This window comes from Chanodichthys erythropterus, chromosome 19, assembly GCF_024489055.1.
Source record: "Chanodichthys erythropterus isolate Z2021 chromosome 19, ASM2448905v1, whole genome shotgun sequence".
NCBI classification, from domain to species: domain Eukaryota; kingdom Metazoa; phylum Chordata; class Actinopteri; order Cypriniformes; family Xenocyprididae; genus Chanodichthys; species Chanodichthys erythropterus.
This window is the reverse complement of record NC_090239.1, coordinates 28135747-28156786: the sequence shown is the minus strand read 5'-3', so window position 1 is coordinate 28156786 and position 21040 is coordinate 28135747. Positions and strand designations below refer to the sequence as shown.

At 36.2% G+C, this 21040-nt stretch overlaps 1 protein-coding gene across 2 annotated transcripts in view; it reads right to left on the bottom strand.

Moving 5' to 3' along the window:
• Positions 1-21040, bottom strand: part of prkg1b (protein kinase cGMP-dependent 1b) — a 194018-nt gene that overhangs the window by 57654 nt on the left and 115324 nt on the right. The window lies entirely within an intron of this gene.

Below are 21040 nucleotides of genomic sequence, written 5' to 3'. Positions count from 1 at the left end.
AGATCCATATTTTGATACACACACACACACAAACACCCACACACATGATTAATATAACACATTTAAGTTACAATTAGATCAGGTTAATAGCATTAAATATATATCAAAGATCTAACAATAATACTGTCCTTATAATGCCATCTTAGCATTTGTACTATTGATGGTGTATTGCTGACATAAGTCATGGTTCACAATGTTGAGCTTCACTGACAATAAATTTCTCAATACAAACAAACTTTATGTTTATTAAAGGTCCCATGTGAATTAAATTTATGGTCACACTTTAGATTTAAAAATGTCTTTCTACATCTCTGAATGCTTCAACAGAACAGAATTTTTAATGGCAAATTAGGGAAAAGACATTAACTTGCAGCTCTAACTACTGCACAATTAAAAAGTGCCAAAAGTGATTACATTTAATTAAAAATAGTCCTATTAAACAACAAGCATGATGAGTGTACATTTTATAAAAAGCCAGGTTTATTTTAGGGTCCGATTCTCACTTTTAACGAGTTGCTTATTAGCTTGCATATTACTAGATGCTGGTTGTTTACTAGCAATTTTGAAAGCACATATTAATGCATTATTCTGCATGACTTTATTCTACATCCCTTTATCCTACCCAATACCTAAACTTAAATGCTACAAAAATTGCCTTATTAACTATTAATAACCAGTAAATTAGGAGTTAATTGAGGAAAACGTTGTAGTTAATAATGCATACGTGTTCCCTATACTGAAGTGTTACCAAAAGCTATTCTATAAAGCCTCTCAATACATACATGACCACCAACCTAATATTGTGTTAGTCCCCATTTTGCTGCCAAAACAGCCCTGTCCCCATGAGGCATGGACTCCAATAGACCCCAGAAGGTGTGCTGTGGTATCTGGCACTAAGATGTTAGCAGCAGATCCTTGGTGGGGCCTTTAACTTCAGCATTAACTTCTTGAGCAGTTTGAGCTACAGTAGCTTGTCTGTTGGATCAGACCAAACTGGCCAGCCTTCGCTCACCACTGTTCCTTCCTTGGACCACTTTGATAGATACCGACCACTGCAGACCGAGAACACCCCACAAGAGCTGCAGTTTTGGAGATGCTCTGACCCAGTCGTCTAGCCATCACAATTTGGCCCTTGTCAGACTCGCTCAAATCCTTACGCTTGCCCATTTTTCCTGCTTCTAACACATCAACTTTGAGGACAAAATGTTCACTTGCTGCCTAATAGCAAGTGCCCACTAACAGGTGTCGTGATGAAGACATAATCAGTGTTATTCACTTCACCTGTCAGTGGTCATAATGTTATGCCTGATCGGTGTATATCAAAAATCATTTTAAAAATAATTTAAAAAATATTACTTAAATTAACCCTGATCTTATATTTTCTAAATTATTCATAGAAGTTGGGTGAATAACACAAAGATCATGTAAAAAATTCAAAGGTAAATCGCTTCAGTCTGAAAACAAAAGAAACCTCAGTCCATGATTGATTTGCAGAAACCTTCTTCTTGTCTACCTCAACAAAACCCCAAACCTCTATCATCATATTTTAGGGACATTATATCTCACTCAGTTTCAGCCTAATTGATTTTGTAGCCTGGGAATGCTGTCAGAGATTGAGAGAAAAGACACATGTCTGTGGTGACAGAGGCATAAAATGGTTGTCACTCGATGACATTACCAATATAACTTGCCTTCAGGAAAGGGCAATTGCCAAATTTTTTGATGCAAAGGCCCTTTGGGCCATCAAAATGTGACAGGTCTTTGCCAGAAATTAGCATAAACTTCAAAACAGCTATATTGTTGACAGCTCACTCATGGGGCCACATTATATGGTTTATACGCAACACATTCCTCTACAGAATACGGTGTTTTCTGAATAATAATTGTGCAAGTGTGGAATAGAATATGCAGTAATGCAGAAATATTAAGAATAGCATGGTGTTAAACTATTCCAAATGGCCAAAGACTATATTCTTACCCTAACACTGTAAAGATCTGCAGGCTATCGGAGGAACAATATCGCTTTAGTGCTTGTAGAGGCTGAAATGATGGCACATCTATGGATGCATGTCAGATGAAAACCCATGCAATCACATGAAATAGCAGTAGAAGTGTTTCCCACATAATAAGCCCTCATTTAACAGGAATGTGATTTTAAGCACGCATAATTTGCACCCTCATGCAGTGAGCGCACATAATGCTTGCACAAGAAATACTTCACAAAGGACCATTTTCAAAACAAAAATACAAACTCTCTGTCATATGCAGAGCAACAGTAATGATGTCAACGTTGTGGGTCGAGTGGCCCATGGTGGCGGTGGGGTTATGGTATGGGCAGGCGTATGTTATGGACAACGAACACAGGTGCATTTTATTGATGGCATTTTGAATGCACAGAGATACCGTGATGAGATCCTTCCCATTGTTGTGTCATTCCTCCACAACCATCACCTCATGTTACAGCATGATAATGCACGGCCCCATGTTGCAAGGATCTGTACACAATTCCTGGAAGCTGAAAACATCCCAGTTCTTGCATGGCCAGCATAGTCACCGGACATGTCACCCACTGAGTATGTGTGGGATGCTATGGATCGGCATTTACGACAGCGTGTTCCAGTTCCTGCCAATATCCAGCAACTTCGCACAGCCATTGAAGAGGAGTGGACCAACATTGCACAGGCAACAATCAACAACCTGATCAACTCTATGCGAAGGAGATGTGTTGCACTGCGTGAGGCAAATGGTGGTCATACCAGATGCTGACTGGTTTTCAGACTAGCGTTTATAATTTTGTTCAGTGTATATGGTACCCTACTGTATTTATTGACCAATTATGACTTCCTGTGAGAGTACGCCGTGTGTGCAATCGAATACACAAAACCAATTACAAGCTTAAAATTGTCTGGGTTTTGTAGGAACCTTTAAAATCAGCACACAATTATTTACAGATGTTAAATAAACATTAGGCTGGGTGATTTATCAAATATTTAAGATATGTTAGATATCATTCTGTTGATTATATAAATGATGATTTTGTTTAATAAAAAGATGGCCATTACGCATCCAAAAGACCTCACTACCCAGACTCATTTCCATAAATCAGTTTTATCAAACTGTCAATGAATTAGTGAATCAAAACACATACTCAGTGACTCACTTGTACATTTTACATACTTTAATTCAACATTGCTGTTTATTGGGATGTAATATATAAAGTTTCACAGCAAATACATAAATACTGAGATGTATCACACATCATCAAAAGGGTGAAAAACACTGATTTGCCTAATTGCCGTTACCATCTTTTTAAGAGATGGTAAAGAAAATTATAAAGTTTGAGAAGATGAATAAGGATTGCTTCATCGTAGTATATAACTATGACAGCAATGCAAGCAAATATAATTGGCAACCACACTTGTGACAAGTGGCCTAATATATCATCCCAATTAAGATGCTGCTTTTAAAACAAAATGTGAATGGCATGTGAACGCAAAACTCAGATGAAGCCAATAAAAGAATCAAGATTGGAATAAAAAATAACTCACTGAACAATTGTAGACAGGCTAATTTGGCTCATTTCGATACAAAATAAACAGAACGTTGCCGCTTGGCTGCTCTTGGACCGGGACGACTTGTTTAATCTAAATGTGCTGCATAGCTTTGGGCTTCCAATTATAAATGAATCCAAATCAAAACCACTTCCCAACACCTTATTAAATACTGGCTGAGTGCTTCCTTACTCTCTGCTTTTCACTGGGGAGCAAAATGCAAGACAGAAAATTAAACGTCTTTTTGATTGTCTGTCTCTCAGAGTGGTTTGATCATGAGCCATGCTGTTGTTCCTGTCATTCGTATCCAGCAAACCCTCTATTGGCCAGGGGAAAGTCTATTTCAGTGGAACCTTTACACTCTGATTATGTAACACAAGCTTCTTTTTGATCCCTTGTCATGACATTGATTAGCGGGATGTTGATTATGCAGTCATAAACCTAACTCGGATGCTAAGAATGAAGAGTACTGATCAAATGCTCTTTGATGCTCTTTCATGAGAGGGTTTGTCCTGCCAGTGTGCTTTTACACAGGTGTGCAATTACGCTATATAAATGTATCATTAGCAGTACAGATAGGCCTCTCTAACATTTATCTTCAGCGTATAATACAGTCAATGTAAAGTTTAGAAATCTTCAGTGCCTCATGGACCAGTTGTCTAAATGTTTTATAAGATGACATCAATAAGATTCCATTTAAATATACTGAACCCTCGTAACATTGTGTCCTACTGGGTGTGACATGTTAAAGCGACAAGTGTTAAAAGTTAGTCAATACTAATACCACTGGAATGCAATGATTCTCAATACCAATTTCAACACACAGCCAAAACTATGTTACTGAACAGACTGCTTTAGGCTTGTGAAATAGTTACATGCATTTCACAATTGACAAAATATTTTGATGGTCACTTGGTATCATTGTGCTGGGTAGCTCCGCCCACATTGACATCTCATTGGACTCATGCTGTTTTCAATTACTACTTGGTACTTGGTACTCTTCTTGGAACTTGGTACTATCAAGTTCAAAAGACATAATTACAATGTGAAGTGCATTCAAGTCATTATGGTAAAAAAAAACAGAGAAAAAAGAAAAAATTAGGCATTTTGGGCATTTTATGTGTTTACCTTCAAGTGTGCTATTAGTATACTTCTTTTAAACTAAAAATAAGAGTGTGCTTTCAGTCTACTTTTTATATACTTCTCAGAAATATACTTTATGTTATGTACTTCTGAGAAATATACTCAAAATTGCACTTGAGTATACTTGACTTATACCGACAGAAAAGTTTATTTATTTATATTTGGCCTATACTTGGACTCAGTCTTTTGATCGAGATATACTTAAAAGTATATTTATAAAAGTATAGTATATAAGTACATTGTTTGAAAATATTGATTTATAAAGAAAATAGATATATTCCTAATTCTGAGTATCTGAATTGTTGTGTAGGCTAGTCCACTGGTAGTGTACATAGGAATTTACTTCAAATCTACTTCACTCTTTCCTCGCCATTGACCGAATTTTCAGGCTATACGTTAGGGGGCGCTGTTACGCATCTTCTAAAAGAGTACAGAATCTCTGGATCAAAATGCTGGTTACTCACGGAAATGTAAAATAAAGCGATGATCAAACATTAAACAGCATATAAAAATCAAAACTGCCTAAATTTACTCAATGAGGACTATGAACTTTCTCAGCTTTTTGTTTAAAATGTTTCCTTTTTTTAAAAAAAAAAAAAAGATATTTAGGTGTTGATAAAAAGGATTCATGAAGTTAGAATAAAATGTTGTTAAAATGGAAAGAGTTAAAGTAGTAGTTAAAAATAATACCTAAATAGGAACATAGAAGTATACTTGAAGTGCAAAAGTAATATAAAAAGTAAACAAGTGTGATGTCATGTTCACAAGAAAACTTGCACTAAACTAGTAGTTTACTGAGAGTATATTTCTAGTGTACTTTCAAATACTAAAAATGTAGCTACTACTAGTATTAAAATAGTAAACTACTATTATACTAGTATAAGTTCACTTGTAGTACAGATGCAGTACAAACGAGAAACGTAGCTGTGAACTAGTGAACTAGTGTACTTAAAGTTTACTACTGTTACACTTATGGTTCACTTAAACGTATACTTCAACTGGGCCAATTTAGTCCTAAGCAGTATTAAAATAGTACACTTACAAGCTTACTACTAGTACATTGATACTAGTATACTTACTACATAAAGTATACTTAAAAATATATTTGAACATTACTTTAGTATACTTGATCAAATGAACTTGAAGTATACTAGTTTTTCGTAAGGGTATTTTCTCTTGTTTTTACTTACAGACCACAGATAAATTTTATCAACCAGCCAATGTGAAGTGCACAGTGATATTTTACACAGTACATATTTTATAAGGATTTCTGTGTCAGCACAGACAATATAGTCTGGTTACACAAGAATGATACCTTAGCAACCAAAAAATAAATTATGGTATTTTCGGGCAAGCTTGATTGCTAGTCATCAACAATGCAAACAAAATAAATGGTAGAGTCAACATTCACAACAGAAGCCTATTATGACCAATACTAATTTGTCTCTGAAAACTGACATTCTGCCAAATTTATGGCTTACAGCAAATCTTGAGTTTCCCTCTAAAAATATGATATTCCATAGCTCAAACCATAGAGCATGGCACTACTACTTTGGATAAAAGCATCTGCCAAAAGCATAAATGTAAATGCTACTGTGGTAGTATTCAAGCATCCTTGTCTGTGATCAGTCTCACTCTACATAACAGTATATTAAAGTTTCAACATAAAACAAAAGTTGCAATAGTCTTTTTTCTTCCTTATTTTGACATATGTCTAAATGTAACGGCTTCTAGAACAAGAAAGAAATGTAGGGTGGGACTTGATTTTGTCCACTGGGAATTGATTGGATGGTTGTGGTTTGCTATTGGTCGATCTCATGTGAGTGACAGGTTGTCCCGCCCTTGCACCAGTAAACACGTCATCAGAGAAAAGAAGAGATGTTGCTGCAAGTGGGGGAGGATATTACACATGAATTAAAATAAATAGTGCAATATTCCATAAATTAAAGGTGCCCTAGAATTAAAAACTGAATTTATCTTGGCATAGTTAAATAACAAGAGTTCAGTACATGGAAATGACATACAGTGAGTCTCGAACTCCATTGTTTCCTCCTTCTTATGTAAATCTCATTTGTTTAAAAGACCTCCGAAGAACAGGAGAATCTCAACATAACACTGACTGTTACGGAACAGTCGGGGTGTACGCCCCCAATATTTGCATATGCCAGCCCATGTTCCCAACATTAGACAAGGCATTAGACAAGGGCAGGCAGTAACGTCTGGATGTGCACAGCCGAATCATCAGACTAGGTAAGCAAGCAAGGACAATAGCGAAAAATGGCAGATGGAGTGATAATAACTGACATGATCTATGATTACATGATATTTTTAGTGATATTTGTAAATTGTCTTTCTAAATGTTTCATTAGCATGTTGCTAATACTGTTAAATGTGGTTAAAGTTACCATCGTTTCTTACTGTATTCACGGAGACAAGAGAGCCGTCGCTATTTTCATTTTTAAACACTTGCAGTCTGTATAATTCACAAACACAACTTCATTCTTTATAAATCTCTCCAACAGTGTAGCATTAGCCGTTAGCCATGGAGCATAGCCTCAAACTCATTCAGAATCAAATGTAAACATCCAAATAAATACAATACTCACATAATCCGACGCATGCATGCAGCATGCATGACGAACACTTTGTAAAGATCCATTTTGAGGGTTAAATTAGCTGTGTACACTTTGTTTATGCACTGTTCAAGGCAAGCGCGAGCTCCGTGGGCGGAGAGCACGAGAATTAAAGGGGCCGCAGCATAAATCGGCTCATATTTAATGATGACCCAAAATAGGCAGTTAAAAAAATTAATTAAAAAAAAAATCTATGGGGTATTTTGAGCTGAAACTTCACAGACACATTCAGGGGACACCTTAAACTTATATTACATCTTCGAAACGTTCGATGGCACCTTTAAAGAATTGTCCATTTTGATTTCTTGGTGACATTAAAAATGAAAATGTTCTGATTTTGCCCTTTTTTGTCTTATAACACTTCATTTTCATGTTTAGCTTAAACACAGTCACTAACATTTCTTCAGTTGCAACTAGTAAATACATTGTTTAATTTGTAGCATCTGATGTCATGGAGTTCATCTGAACAGTGTTTTTTTTTTCTAACTGTCTCTTTAACAATGAAATGCAGGTCACATTTGGGGTCAATTACTACTGTAGACCATCAGCATCTCAACTATGAGCCAAGTAATTACAGCACTGCCAGTGCCCATAGAGACTATCGACAGGAGCGCCTCCACCCAAGCGACATGTATTGATTCTTTTGTGAGGGTTTTTATCACTCTCTCCATCACTAATGTCAGCAGCAGTGATACAAGATAACTAACTGAATCTTCTTTCTCTACAGGAAATGGGCAACATAGAGAGAAAGGAGAGACAACAGATTGTCCCCTACTATACTGAGAGGGAAGGAAGAAGGAAAACTGGTGAGAGAGTCAATGGAGGGTTTGATTGCTCTTTTGTGTCTGGGAATAGTTAGCGCTGTCTAGTCAGACTTTCGACTTGAGGTTGCTATTCTGGCCATGAGCTGCACTGTTAGACAGGAAGAGACATCTGACATGTGAAGAGACTGACCACAGTGAAATCTCTTGTAAAACTGGTAGAAACCTGTGCACACTGACTTAATTCAAGCCATCTGGTCCATTGAGAGTGTTTTGCTAGGTTTGGTGGTTTTCCGGCCAATTGGGCAGTTTTGAATTTGATTATGCGGGTCAGAGTTGGCTTGTGCGGGTGGACAAAATTTAGGCTGGTTTGGGGTCAGTTTGGAAGTTTTCAAACATTTAAATTTTATAGGCTAATTAGTAATAATTTTATATATTAATAACTGCTCATTTTCAGAAAAACTTATATAGAATTCATGCGAAATATATAGAACATAATATGTTCTGTATTACATATTTTTACCAATTTATGCTGTCCTACTACAACTATTTTTGGCCTGGGACATTGCCATCAGACGAGTGTTTGCTGGGATTACTCCAGTCTTCAGTGTCACATGTCTTTCTAATATACTGATTTGGTGCTCAATTATTATTAGTGCTCACTTATTACTAATGGTTCTTATTACTATCAATGCAAAAAAAAAAAAAAAACGGTTTTTGCTGCTTTTTGTGGAAATGTTACTTTTTTCTGTATTCTTTAGAAAATGTAAAAGAACAGCATTTATTTGAAACAGAAATCTTTTGTAACATTATAAATGTCTTTACTGTTACGTTTGATGAATTGAATGCATGAATAAAGGTATTCATTTATTTTCTTTTTTCTTTTTTTTTAAAAAAAAACCTTTTGAATTGTACTGTATCACAATTTCTACACAAAAAAAAAAGCATTTGATGTCAATATTTATTTTCTTAAAGTGAAGTTGGATGAAAACAAAATGGTGGGCATTCAGGCAAAATGAAAGTCTGTCTTGACATCTGTGTTGTTTTGGCAGTACTGAGCTAAGTTTAGAGAAATATTTCTACAAATGTTGTCACCACCACATCAAGGAATAAACAGGCATAATTGGTCTACTTAATTATGTTCAGCAGGTGTGTTTGTGGCATTACTTGGTCTGTATAATTCATTTAGTGTATTGGGCACTAAAACAACCCAGCCAGCATAAAAAACAACACTATCAGTAGGTGCAATTCATTCCTGATTCTCCACTAAAACCCCTGTTTTATCAAACATTTCAGACAGAAAACCTATATTAAACTTCAAATATAAAGAATTGCCCTGAGAAGCGAATGCTTTCAGTCCAGACTTTCATTCCACAGACTCAGCAAATATTAATTATAGCCAATTTTGTTCGCTGTCAGCATGGATTTTGAAATGGAAGTCACCATTCAAATATGTTAACACAGGAAGATTTTAAGTGCTGAGGTTATGCAAGACTTCTACTTTATTAATTCCCAAAAGCCTCTGTCTCACAAGCATGTGCTTGAGACAGGCTTCTCGGTATCAGCGGACGAATTAAACTTGTCAGACTCACTTTTTGCTAAGCCTGCAGACTATATTCCCTTGACTATTTTCAGGTCCCAGTAATGTCTGGAAAGACCAAAACGAGCCTGACCAAGAAACAACGAATCATTTTGCAAATCGCATTAGAGATGGAAGCACCTGCCTCGCTTAAGTATGCAACAAGCACAATGTGTTTTGCAGATGCTTCATTCTGATAAACATTTTGGCCATGATGATCTAAACATTCCTGTCAACAGTATATGGAACATGTAGATATGTCTTATATGTATGACATTGCACAAGATAACAATCGAATCACCCCAAATTATAATAGTTGGTCTGGTAACTCAAAGTTTCAAAACAAACTGCTCAGACATTGCTCTTTCATAACTGATACGTGACATTGGTAGTTTGATACGTGCTCCAAACCACTGATTCAAAACAAAAGATTCGTAAAGCTTCAAAGCTTCATCGCCCATCACTAGATACTAGATAATTGTCTTGCTGGCAATGCAGGCCTCACTGAGCCATCGGATTTGATGAAAGATATCTTGTGTTCCGAAGATGAGCAAAGGTCTTACGGGTTTGGAATGACATGAGGGTGAGTAATTAATGATAGAATTTTCATTTTACGGTGAACTAAACCTTTAAAGGGGTACTTAAAGGGTTAGTTCACCCACAAATTAAAATTATGTCATTGATGACTCACCCTCGTGTCGTTCCAAACCCGTAAGACCTCTGTTCATCTTTGGAACACAGTTTAAGATATTTTAGATTTAGTCAGAGAGCTTTCTGTCCCTCCATTGAAAATGTATGTACGGTATACTGTCCATGTCCAGAAAGGCAATAAAAACATCATCAAAGTAATCCATGTGACATCAGTGGGTTAGTTAATATTTGTTGAAGCATCGGAAATACATTTTGGTCCAAAAATAACAAAAACTACGACTTTATTCAGCATTGTATTCTCTTCCGGAATCCTTTCCACTGAATTGATTCAATTGAATTGATTCCATTGAATCCTTTCATCTGTCGGCGTTGGTAATGCACTTTTACGTCGCCGTGGTTGTTCAATTATTTCATTTAAAAGTAGTCCAAGTTGGCATCCAAGTTATTTGACTGGTAATTAGTTACTTTTATAATGATGTAACTCAGTTACTAACTTAGTTACTATTTATGAGAAGTAACTAGTAACTATAACTAATTACTTTTTTAAAGTAACGTGCACAACACTGGTCATAATGGTGTCGACTTTTACTTTATGCATGGTCCAAGAATTCAAAAAGTAAAATGAAAGGAAATGTTTTAATTAAGTCATTTAATGAACATTTTTGTTGAATTGCTTTTCAAAAACATATGAATCCAAAGTGTATACAATGAATTCTAAAAAGCTGAATGCATTTTAATACAGATTTTTCATTTTCATCATTTCAGACATCCTTGTCATTGACCCAGTTATAAAATGAATGTGAAGTATATAATTTGGTCTTGAAAGGATTAGATCTATTTTTTCCCTACCAAAATACCTAGAAAATACAGTCACATACAGAAGAGTTGGGTTCCTAAATGACTGATGTGCCCTTGAGCAGAACACTTGAAGCACTGAATGAATGTTTGAAGAATATGGCTGGCCTTTGCAATATAATGAAAGTGAAAGACTGTCAAGCTACAAAATGACAAATTCTGTATATATGACACATCAGTATTTTTATCATAAGACACAAAATGTATGTTGATATACACTGAAAATCTTGACATCTCTTCTTTGCACCTATTGAGAGTTAGTTTGTTCTTCTAAGTCAGATATTTTCAATGAATCAGCTGATCAAGTTCACAAAACTGGTCTGAATGATTCATTCACAAATTGGACTCATTCTGCTCTCAAATTCACCAACTTGCTCATTGATCCAGTGTGTAATGACTTAAATTCTAGTCTATTTATCACAAAAAACTATTATATGACTTAAAAGATATAGAATATAATGAATTAGTCATATGGATCACTTTTATGTTCTTTAATGGTGCTTTAACATAATTTCTAAAGCTTGGCAGCTCCAGTTCTCATTCACTGACAGAATTAGCATTTTTGTGTGAAATACATAGTTCCAGGGGTTGACATAAACACCTACCTGCCTACCCGCCAAATGCAGGTGGATTTCAGCAGAGGAGTGTAACGCAGTCACTACTAGCCACTTTGGCTGGATGAATTTTATATATAATATATAAATTTTTAATTGTAGTCTTTTAAAAAGGCATCCAAAATTAACTAAGTGCAACATAGAGTTGTGAAAAATATCGATTTTTCGATACATAACGATACTGAAATATCTGATACGCTTCCAATACTGAATAGATACATGATACCAGCTGTGCTTTCTCCCTCTCTTCTCTCCAACAGCATGCTGATACACAAACACACCTCACCTCACTTATTTAATTTTCTCCGGATGAATATTTTTGGTAATACAGGGCTTGAATTTTGGCGTGGGATTGTGCGTATTGCACAAAATTTTACTCATTCCTGTAGATTTTGTGCTAACACTCAGGGCCTTATAATACACCCGGCGCAATGCGACGCAAGGCGCAGCGCAAGTGTGTTTGCTAGTTTGTGTCCGGCGCCGTTCGCGTTTTCCCGTTCAGCGCCACGTCCTTAAATTAGTAAATGCATTTGCGCCAGTTAGTGCGCCCATGGGCGTGCTGGTCTAAAAAAGAGGTGTGTTCAGGCGCATTGCTATTTTAAGGAGCTGAAAATAGACTGCGCCATAGACCAACTCAAACCTGGTCTAAAGTCTAAAGTCAATGGCGCAATATTTTTTTGTTAGAGCGCGTTGGTAGAAACTGCACCTCTGGGCAGTGCACATTGACTTTGCTTATTACACACAGGGATACGCATCACACAAATATGCCAAATATTAAAAACAAAAGGATTACAGTGTAAAAGAATATTATTGTGTAGGCTACATAAATATAAAAATGTAATGATGAATAGTCATTGTGTGTATTAGAATTAGGATACCTATTTTCAATTCAGCCTATTACTACTTATAATGATGAACGAAACTGGCTAATTAATTGAACAATCTTGCCAATACACACACATATTAACTGACTGATCGCGCGGAGCTATTTGAAAGCCTGCATCCAACGTAGACGACTGAAAGATAGACTGGCCACTTAACAGGTAATTTCAGCAAAAGATCACTCGTTGAACTCCTCAGTTGAATCGGTGTGTTTAATAAGTCAGTGTATTTTATAATGTTATATGTTATATAATATATAATTATATAATATATATAATGTTATATCCTGCTTGTCCCGTAGATGATCTGCTCGCGCGCTTTAACTTCGCGCACGAGCAGATCAGTTTCTTCGCTTGAAAAGCGTTCAGCTTTTCCGCCAACAAATTCCGGCATGTAAATAGCAATCCGCCATGGCGCGAGCGCATCTCGCTATTAAAGGGAAGGGGAGATGACACTCTGATTGGTTTATTGAACGTTACGCCCATTACTCATTAAGAGAATAGGGACAACCCATTTCAAAAATGCGCCCTGGCGCACGGACCGTTTTTCCGTCGTTAAAATAGCAAAAGTGGATTTGGACACGCCCTGAGTGCACCTGCGCCGTGCGCTTCACACTTTGCGTTTAGATCGTTAAAATAGGGCCCTCAATGTAACACACTCAATTTATGTGCATGCACATAAAGCCGCCTCCGAGTCATAAATTGAGTTCTTTTCACTGCTTATTGTGCTTTAAGGTGCCCTAGATTCAAAAATTGAATTTACCTCAGCATGGTTAAATAACAAGAGTTCAGTACATGGAAAAGACATACAGTGAGTCTCAAACTCCATTGTTTCCTCCTTCTTATATAAATCTCATTTGTTTAAAAGACCTCCGAACAACAGGCAAATCTCAACATAACACTGACTGTTACGTAACAGTCGGGATCATTAATATGTACGTCCCCAATATTTGCATATGCCAGCCCATGATCAAGGCATTACACAATCAATCAATCAATCAATCAAACTTTTATTTATATAGCACAATAATTACAACAGCAATTGACCATTGTGCTGTACAAGAGAATAAATAAATAAATATAATAATGCAATAATAAAGGGAGTTTTCATCAGAAACACTCATTTGAAATCTTTAAAAATCAATGTTAAAAATCAAATACAGTCATAAGCCTGAGAGAAAAGTAGACAAGGGCAGCCAGTATTAACGTCTGGATGTGCAGTGCTGAATCAACAGACTAGGTAAGCAAGCAAGAACAATAGCAAAAAATGGCAGATGGAGCAATAATAACTGACATGATCCATGATATCATGATATTTTTAGTGATATTTGTAAATTGTCTTTCTAAATGTTTCGTTAGCATGTTGCTAATGTACTGTTAAATGTGGTTAAAGTTACCATTGTTTCTTACTGTATTCACGGAGATGAGAGCCGTCGCTGTTTTCATTATTAAACACTTGCAGTCTGTAAAATTCATAAACACAACTTCATTCTTTATAAATCTCTCCAACAGTGTAGCATTAGCCGTTAGCCACGCAGCACTATCAAACTCATTCAGAATCAATGTAAACATCAAAATAAACACTGTACTTATGCGATTAGACATGCTGCATGACGAACACTTTGTGAAAATCCATTTTGAGGGTTATATTAGCTGTTTGAACTTTTTTTTTTATGTTGTTTAAGGCAAGCGCAAGCTCTTGGGGCATGGAGCACGAGAATTAAAGGGCCACACACCCTGAATCGCCTCATTTCTAATTATGCCCCAAAATAGGCAGTTAAAAAAAATGAATTAAAAAAAATCTATGGGGTATTTTGAGCCGAAACTTCACAGACACATTCAGGGGACATTATATTATAGACTTATAAAAAATATTAAAAAAAAAAAGTTCTAGGGCACCTTTAATGCTTTTTCACTGCTTATTGTGCAATAATGTATTCACGTAAACAAAGTCAGTTATTTTTTTAAGTGAATGTAAACAGTTGAGAAAGAAAACGCATGTGTAACAGTATAATGGATCCGTGCGTCAGGTCTTAAAGTGACAGTAGCATAATATACCTCCTGCATAAAATGATGAGATAATATTACAAATATCTATAAGGCAGTTTTTTCCCATGGTATCGATGCAAAAATTGTGGCCATTGGAAATGCTGAGTGTCTAGTAACTTTGGAAAACCACTAGCCACAGTGGCTGGTGAGCAAAAAAAGTTAATGTCAATCCCTGCATAGTTCAGTCATGAAACTCTAACCATGTGCTGAATGGTTCCTCAAACACAGAGGCATTAGCCAACCAGACATACTTCCTTTTAAATGTAACCATATATTTTGTACACTAGCCTGCGATTGCACTGCTGTGCGATTGTGAAAACTTCTGTTTACCCCTCCTCCTCCCCAGCTCCACCTGTAAAGATCTGCTACGGAGGTTTTTAGTATATTCTTGCAGCAGCATGTCCTTTATGTGTGTCATTTTAAATAAGCTGAACTTGTACTTGCTCAGCATCAGCAGCGTAGCAGATCTTCTACGCCAAAACCGAGCACATGTACTTTCACGCCCCATGTCAATAAATGCTGGTTAAATAAATAACTCTGAGACTTGTCATGATTGAACTAACTATTCTTTGAAGAACAAACCCACAGGTCATAACTCTAATCAACAAGCCCGGCTACAATACTACACGTGAGATGACACAATGCAAGGGTCTTCCTACTCCTGCTATGGAACGGTTCGATTTGAAGGTAATTACAAAACTCCTGCCAATAACATAATGATAAACTCCTGAATGATAAACATGATTGCAAAGACAATAATGCAGCTGGCTCAGAGCCAGAGCTGAGCAGATGTTATCTGCTGTTATTCTGATGCAAGATGATGAATATTCAATATAATAAAAGCAGAGGCAATCTTTAATCTGTCATCAAGCTGTTAGCAACCTTTCACCATTTTACAGCGAGCGAGACGGCCAACCTCACTTCAATCAAACCCATTTAATGTGTGTTAGGAGACACTGGGGAGAAGAATCAACTCAGAAAACAAGCAGCAAGTGACAGCGGCACATAACAGAGAGGGTGATCGGTCAACTTAAATCAAGTCTAATCTTCTTATTGATTAGCCGTCTTAATGTTATTCATGGCAACGTACAACAAATGACTGCAGCACTCTTCAGCAGTGAGATTGCCCTTCTGTCACTCTGATTGAACGAGGCTTCAATTAAACAGGGAAATTTTGGTGATCCAAAGCACCTTCTGCTTTTAGACTAGACAAAGCCTGAGTGTTTTATGTCAGTTGGTTGTCAAATTAGATGTCAAATGTTTTTTGTAGTAGATGATGGTGTGATTATAAGTCTTTGAGAGGAATGAACTGAATGAGTGTTTTAAAACATTTTTAGACCATGTAGGAGCTCAAAGCACTTTAAATGTACGGCCCCAATGCTAAGTGAGGGCCACTCACAGCGTTTTGAGCTAATTATATAATTAATATGTTTGTCTATTCATTGTATGATCTAATGAATAATTGTATCCATACTTATATTACATTATAATACCTTTGTTAAGCCTTTAGAAAGTATAATGCATTAAAACACACAACAAACAACTATTTTCACATATAATCTCCAAATATTATAATGCATTTAACTTTGGTTACAATTATTTTTAAAAAGATTTAATGCATTATAATGTACATTATGAATACCTTTATAATGCATTATATGTAAAGGCTTTAAGGAAATTGTTACCAAAAATCTTAATTATTCCAAATTTTGAACGGTAGTGTATAGTACAAAATTAATGGGGATCATATTTAGATTTACAGTACAAAACAGACAAATTTACACTAAATACTGTACAATTATTAAATATATATTATAATTATTTAAAAAAAACAACCATAACTTATTTAACGGAGTTGAAAACATATGGATAAATAGTGGTGGTGCAATGGACCACAAAACCCACGGTTCGAAACATATTATGGTTTTTCAGTCATGGATTGGATCATTTTTCAGGTCAGAAATAAATACATAAATAGTGTGGGGGATGGGTGATAATGTAACTTTGCTTTCCATTTATTACTTGAACCAGTTCAAGGAACAAAAACAAAAAACAGAAACCAACTAAATTTTAACAGGAACAAAAACATAAACAAAAGCAAAAACGAAATCAAGTTTAATCATTATGAACAAAAATGTTTATTTGAAATAACCATTAACCATTAATTGAAATGACCCTCAAGCAATTAATCTCATGAACACTTGACAAACACGGAACACACAACACTATTACACATTATTTACTTAAAACACTTATTTATATCTCAATTTGCACACATAACTGTACATACAATTGTCTATAATATATATTGTTTTTTGCTTTTTTTGCACTTTATCTATCTTGTAAATTTGTATATTATTATTTTATTCTTTTTATTATGTGTCTTGTCTTGTCGCGGTCACTCTGTTGCACTGTGGAGCTTCTGTCACTAAAACAAATTCCTAGTATGTGTAAACAACATACTTGGCAATAAAGCTCTTTCTGATTCTGATTCTATCTGATTAATAATGTTATTTTATAGTTCTGTTTAATATTTTAAATTGGCAGTCAAACAATCATATATTCAAATAGCATGGACTATGCAAATATGACATGAGTGAAATGCCCGTGCTCAGTTGTCAAGTCATCATAGGCTAATTGCAATGGCAATGTGCTGGCATTAGCTTTTGGATCTCAGGAGTTTTTCTGAGGATATGTCACCAACTGTTACTGTACATTTAAGTGAAAATGAATGGCAGGTATTATCCAGCATGATGTGTGTTCGAAAAATTGCAGAACCGCAACACTTAAAGAAAATAATACCACAGCAAAACGTATAGTTCAAACATTATTACAGGTGAATGAACATTCAGTATTAAAATAAGAACAAATACACTAATTACAAGTATAGATTAAAAAAAAAAAAGTATAACAAAGTTACAAATAAAGTAAGGTCTAACAGTAGTATTCAGGTATGTAATAATTAAATGTAAAATAACACTACAGTGTTCACTGCGTACATTAAATATAAATTAATATTTGGTAAAGCTGTTTTTTTGTTTGTTTATTGTTTGATAAACATTAATGTCATAGACAGCAACAGGTATTTATAGGCTGCTGTCCTAAGTTCTAATGCACAAATTCACGTATAATGATACACATCCGATTTCATACTGAACTTTTTTAATTCACTTACTGACGAGAATACTTGCTGAAATGGGTATTTTGACATAATTTTGTGTGTATGTGTCCATTCAAGCGCAATCAATTCGGAGTTTGCAAGCTGTCTGAAACGCACCTCTCTCTATGTGTGCGGCTGTGTGCACAGATGACAGTGTGCGAGTACCGAATTGAGTTCTCTTAGCCTCCTCTTGCGCTGGAAAGGTTTAAAATCACTTGAATGTGTAAATTGGCAAAAAATAAAAAAAATAAATAAATAAAAATAAAAAACACATGCAAATGATTAACTCTATTAGGATTAAACTTAAATTAATCCAATAATCACATGTGTGCCGAACTGTGGGTCCTGATCTGTACAGATCACGGATCAATTACGATCCATTGCACCCCTAAAAAATAGTGGCTCTGTGAAAAAGTACAGTAACTCAACTGTACACTGCTGTGAGCAAGTAAGACATGCTGCTGTTGTACAATATAGAGTACATAAATAAGCAGATCTACACAGGTGGAGCTAGGGAAGGTGGAGGGTTCCTGAAACTGCATTGCTAAGGTAAATGCTACCCGGGTATTTGTAGGTTGAGCATGCAAGCTCATTGTTTAGTTCAGTTCAGTTCATTTTATTTATAAAGCACAATAGAACAACCATGTATGACTACTGCTGAACAATATCATTTAAAAGAAATCAAACTGCATAAAACAATATGACAAGACAAACAAATAAATGTTTGAATAAGTCCCTTTTGGCTCATATACTGTAAGCCTACGAGATTAATTTTGCTTTAAAAAGTGAGCTTGATACAGCAGGAATCAATCAGCTGTGCCCTATAGAGATGATTTTATTGCTTGCAGGCTGAGTTAAGGACATAGCCTGTGCCATCTAGAGTTTCAGGACAGAACTTTGTATTTAGTAGCGTCACAACTTTTAGTTAATTACTCTTAGCTAAGCTACTGTCACTCTATTGAAAAATGAAAGTTCCTGTTGCTCAAACAGTAGAGCATAGTGCTAGAAATTGCCAAAATGGTGGGTTTGCATGAATTTATAATAATGTATTCCTTGAATGTACTGTAAGTCAATTTAAATAAAAACATCTGCCAAATACAAAGGGAAAACATAATTTTCAATGACAGCTGACAGGAGTAATTGTGACACATACTTTCTTTAAAGGCTGTTTCCAACATATCAGAGGCAATTATTAATGGACATATATAGTTGTTTGTGTAGTGTGATTACAGGGAGATGGGGAGCTCACTCCATAGATATCTTTTAGAAGAATGTAGCTCAGGCTTCAAATGACAAATAAATACAAAAGTGTACTCAAAAGCTGCAAAGGAACATTTAAGAGGCCTTTGAAAGGATGTCACTGCAATGAACGGAGCACGCATTGTATACAGTAAGCAGAGACCTGTTATCAGACTAAGGGAAGGAAATTTAGTCAAAATGATATCTGAATGCTCTCCAAAAGCAATTATTTTGCCAATTTCTGTGAATGTCTATCTCTGTTATTTCATCCACTCCAACAGATTTATACACTTACTCAATTAAAAGAATGAATAGGAGGATAGCATGCTCATAACAAATTAAAGCTATCCCTTGGGAGCAGCCGCAGTTGAGATGGGAAAGTGATATTTTGAATTCAAGTGCACTATAACTATAATATAAGATGTATTACTTGAACCGTAAACCATATTAAATAGTACACTAATTTACTCTGCCCTGCTGCAAAATATAGATTACACTAAACAATGAGGGGCCTTTGTGACCAAACGATTAAAACCTCTTAAGAATTCCAGAGCCTATTCACTGTCTGATGTGCCATTAAAACAATGATGAGGGTTGAGGCACAACAGTGGTTACCTTCTAAGATAAAACCTCTTAAGAATCAAAAAGTCTACTGCGGGATGCAGATTGTGCATGGATTAAAGGTGCGAGGGTATGAGAACAAAATAATATTTTACAATTGTATAGTGCAAATTAAAGAATGGAGGGCTCCTCAGGAAGATTTCACCCAGTAATTAAATATAACAAATTTTGAATTAAATCTTTATCAGTTAAGAAAAAACAAACTGTTGTTTGTCAAAAGCACTAAAATTACTTAAATAATTACTGTTTTAAAATATATCAGCAATTTTGAAAAAAGTTTTTACTGAGAAGAAATGTTTTTAATGTTCTCATTATATATATGTACTTATAATACTTAACCATTAAATGCATGACTGTTTCGCCAATCATTCTTACATATCCGGGTCTTTATCGACCCAGATCTATAGCTAACACGGAAGGATCTCAACCTGTCGTGATAATATAAAACTCCTCTGATATTAGAGTAACAATTACAGAAGAATAAAATAAATCGTATTTTGTTACCTTTTGGAGCTTGAAAGGGCTCCATTTGAGCAGATGTTTTATGCCATCATCACTGTCCTCGTCAGAGCTCATTTCTGTTACGACAGAGACACCGGAAGCAGAGATAAAAGCAGTTGGGTTGTTTATTGAGACAATCAGCAGAGCAAACAGGTAAGTGAATGATGATAATGAAGATCTTGGAGGTGAATGAGAGGTAATACTGTCCTTATTCTTTGTATAGCAGGTGATGGAGGAAGGAGACGCTGGAGATGGTTGACTGGAACACTCACACACACAAGCAGGTAGGAACACGAGGAGTACTGGAGACAATGGAGACGAAGGAGATGGTGTAGACAGGTACGTATCGTTTTGAGAGTCCTTGAGGTAAGTGAACAACGAGGTGTATCACGAACGAGACCGGACAATGTGTGTGTGTGAGTGTGGGGTTCTTATAGTGAGGCTGATGACTGTGGTGATGAGCTGCAGGTGGCGGTGATTAGAATTCCGGTGATTGAGTGCGCGGGTAAGGGAGTGAGGTGGAACCTGACGTGTCTGTGACAGTACCCCCCCTCCCACGGCCCGCTCCTGAGGGCCGAGGACCCCGACGTCGTGGTGGTCGTCCTCGAGGTCGTGGGGCAGGTCTGTCCGGGTGGTTGGTGTGGAAAGTCTGTAACAGAGTAGGATCAAGGATATCATTCTTAGGGACCCATGAGCGTTCTTCGGGACCGTAGCCTTCCCAATCCACCAGATATTCTAACAGACCACCACGGCGCCGGGAGTCCAGGATCTCTCGAACCTCGTAGGCAGTCCCATCGTCCAG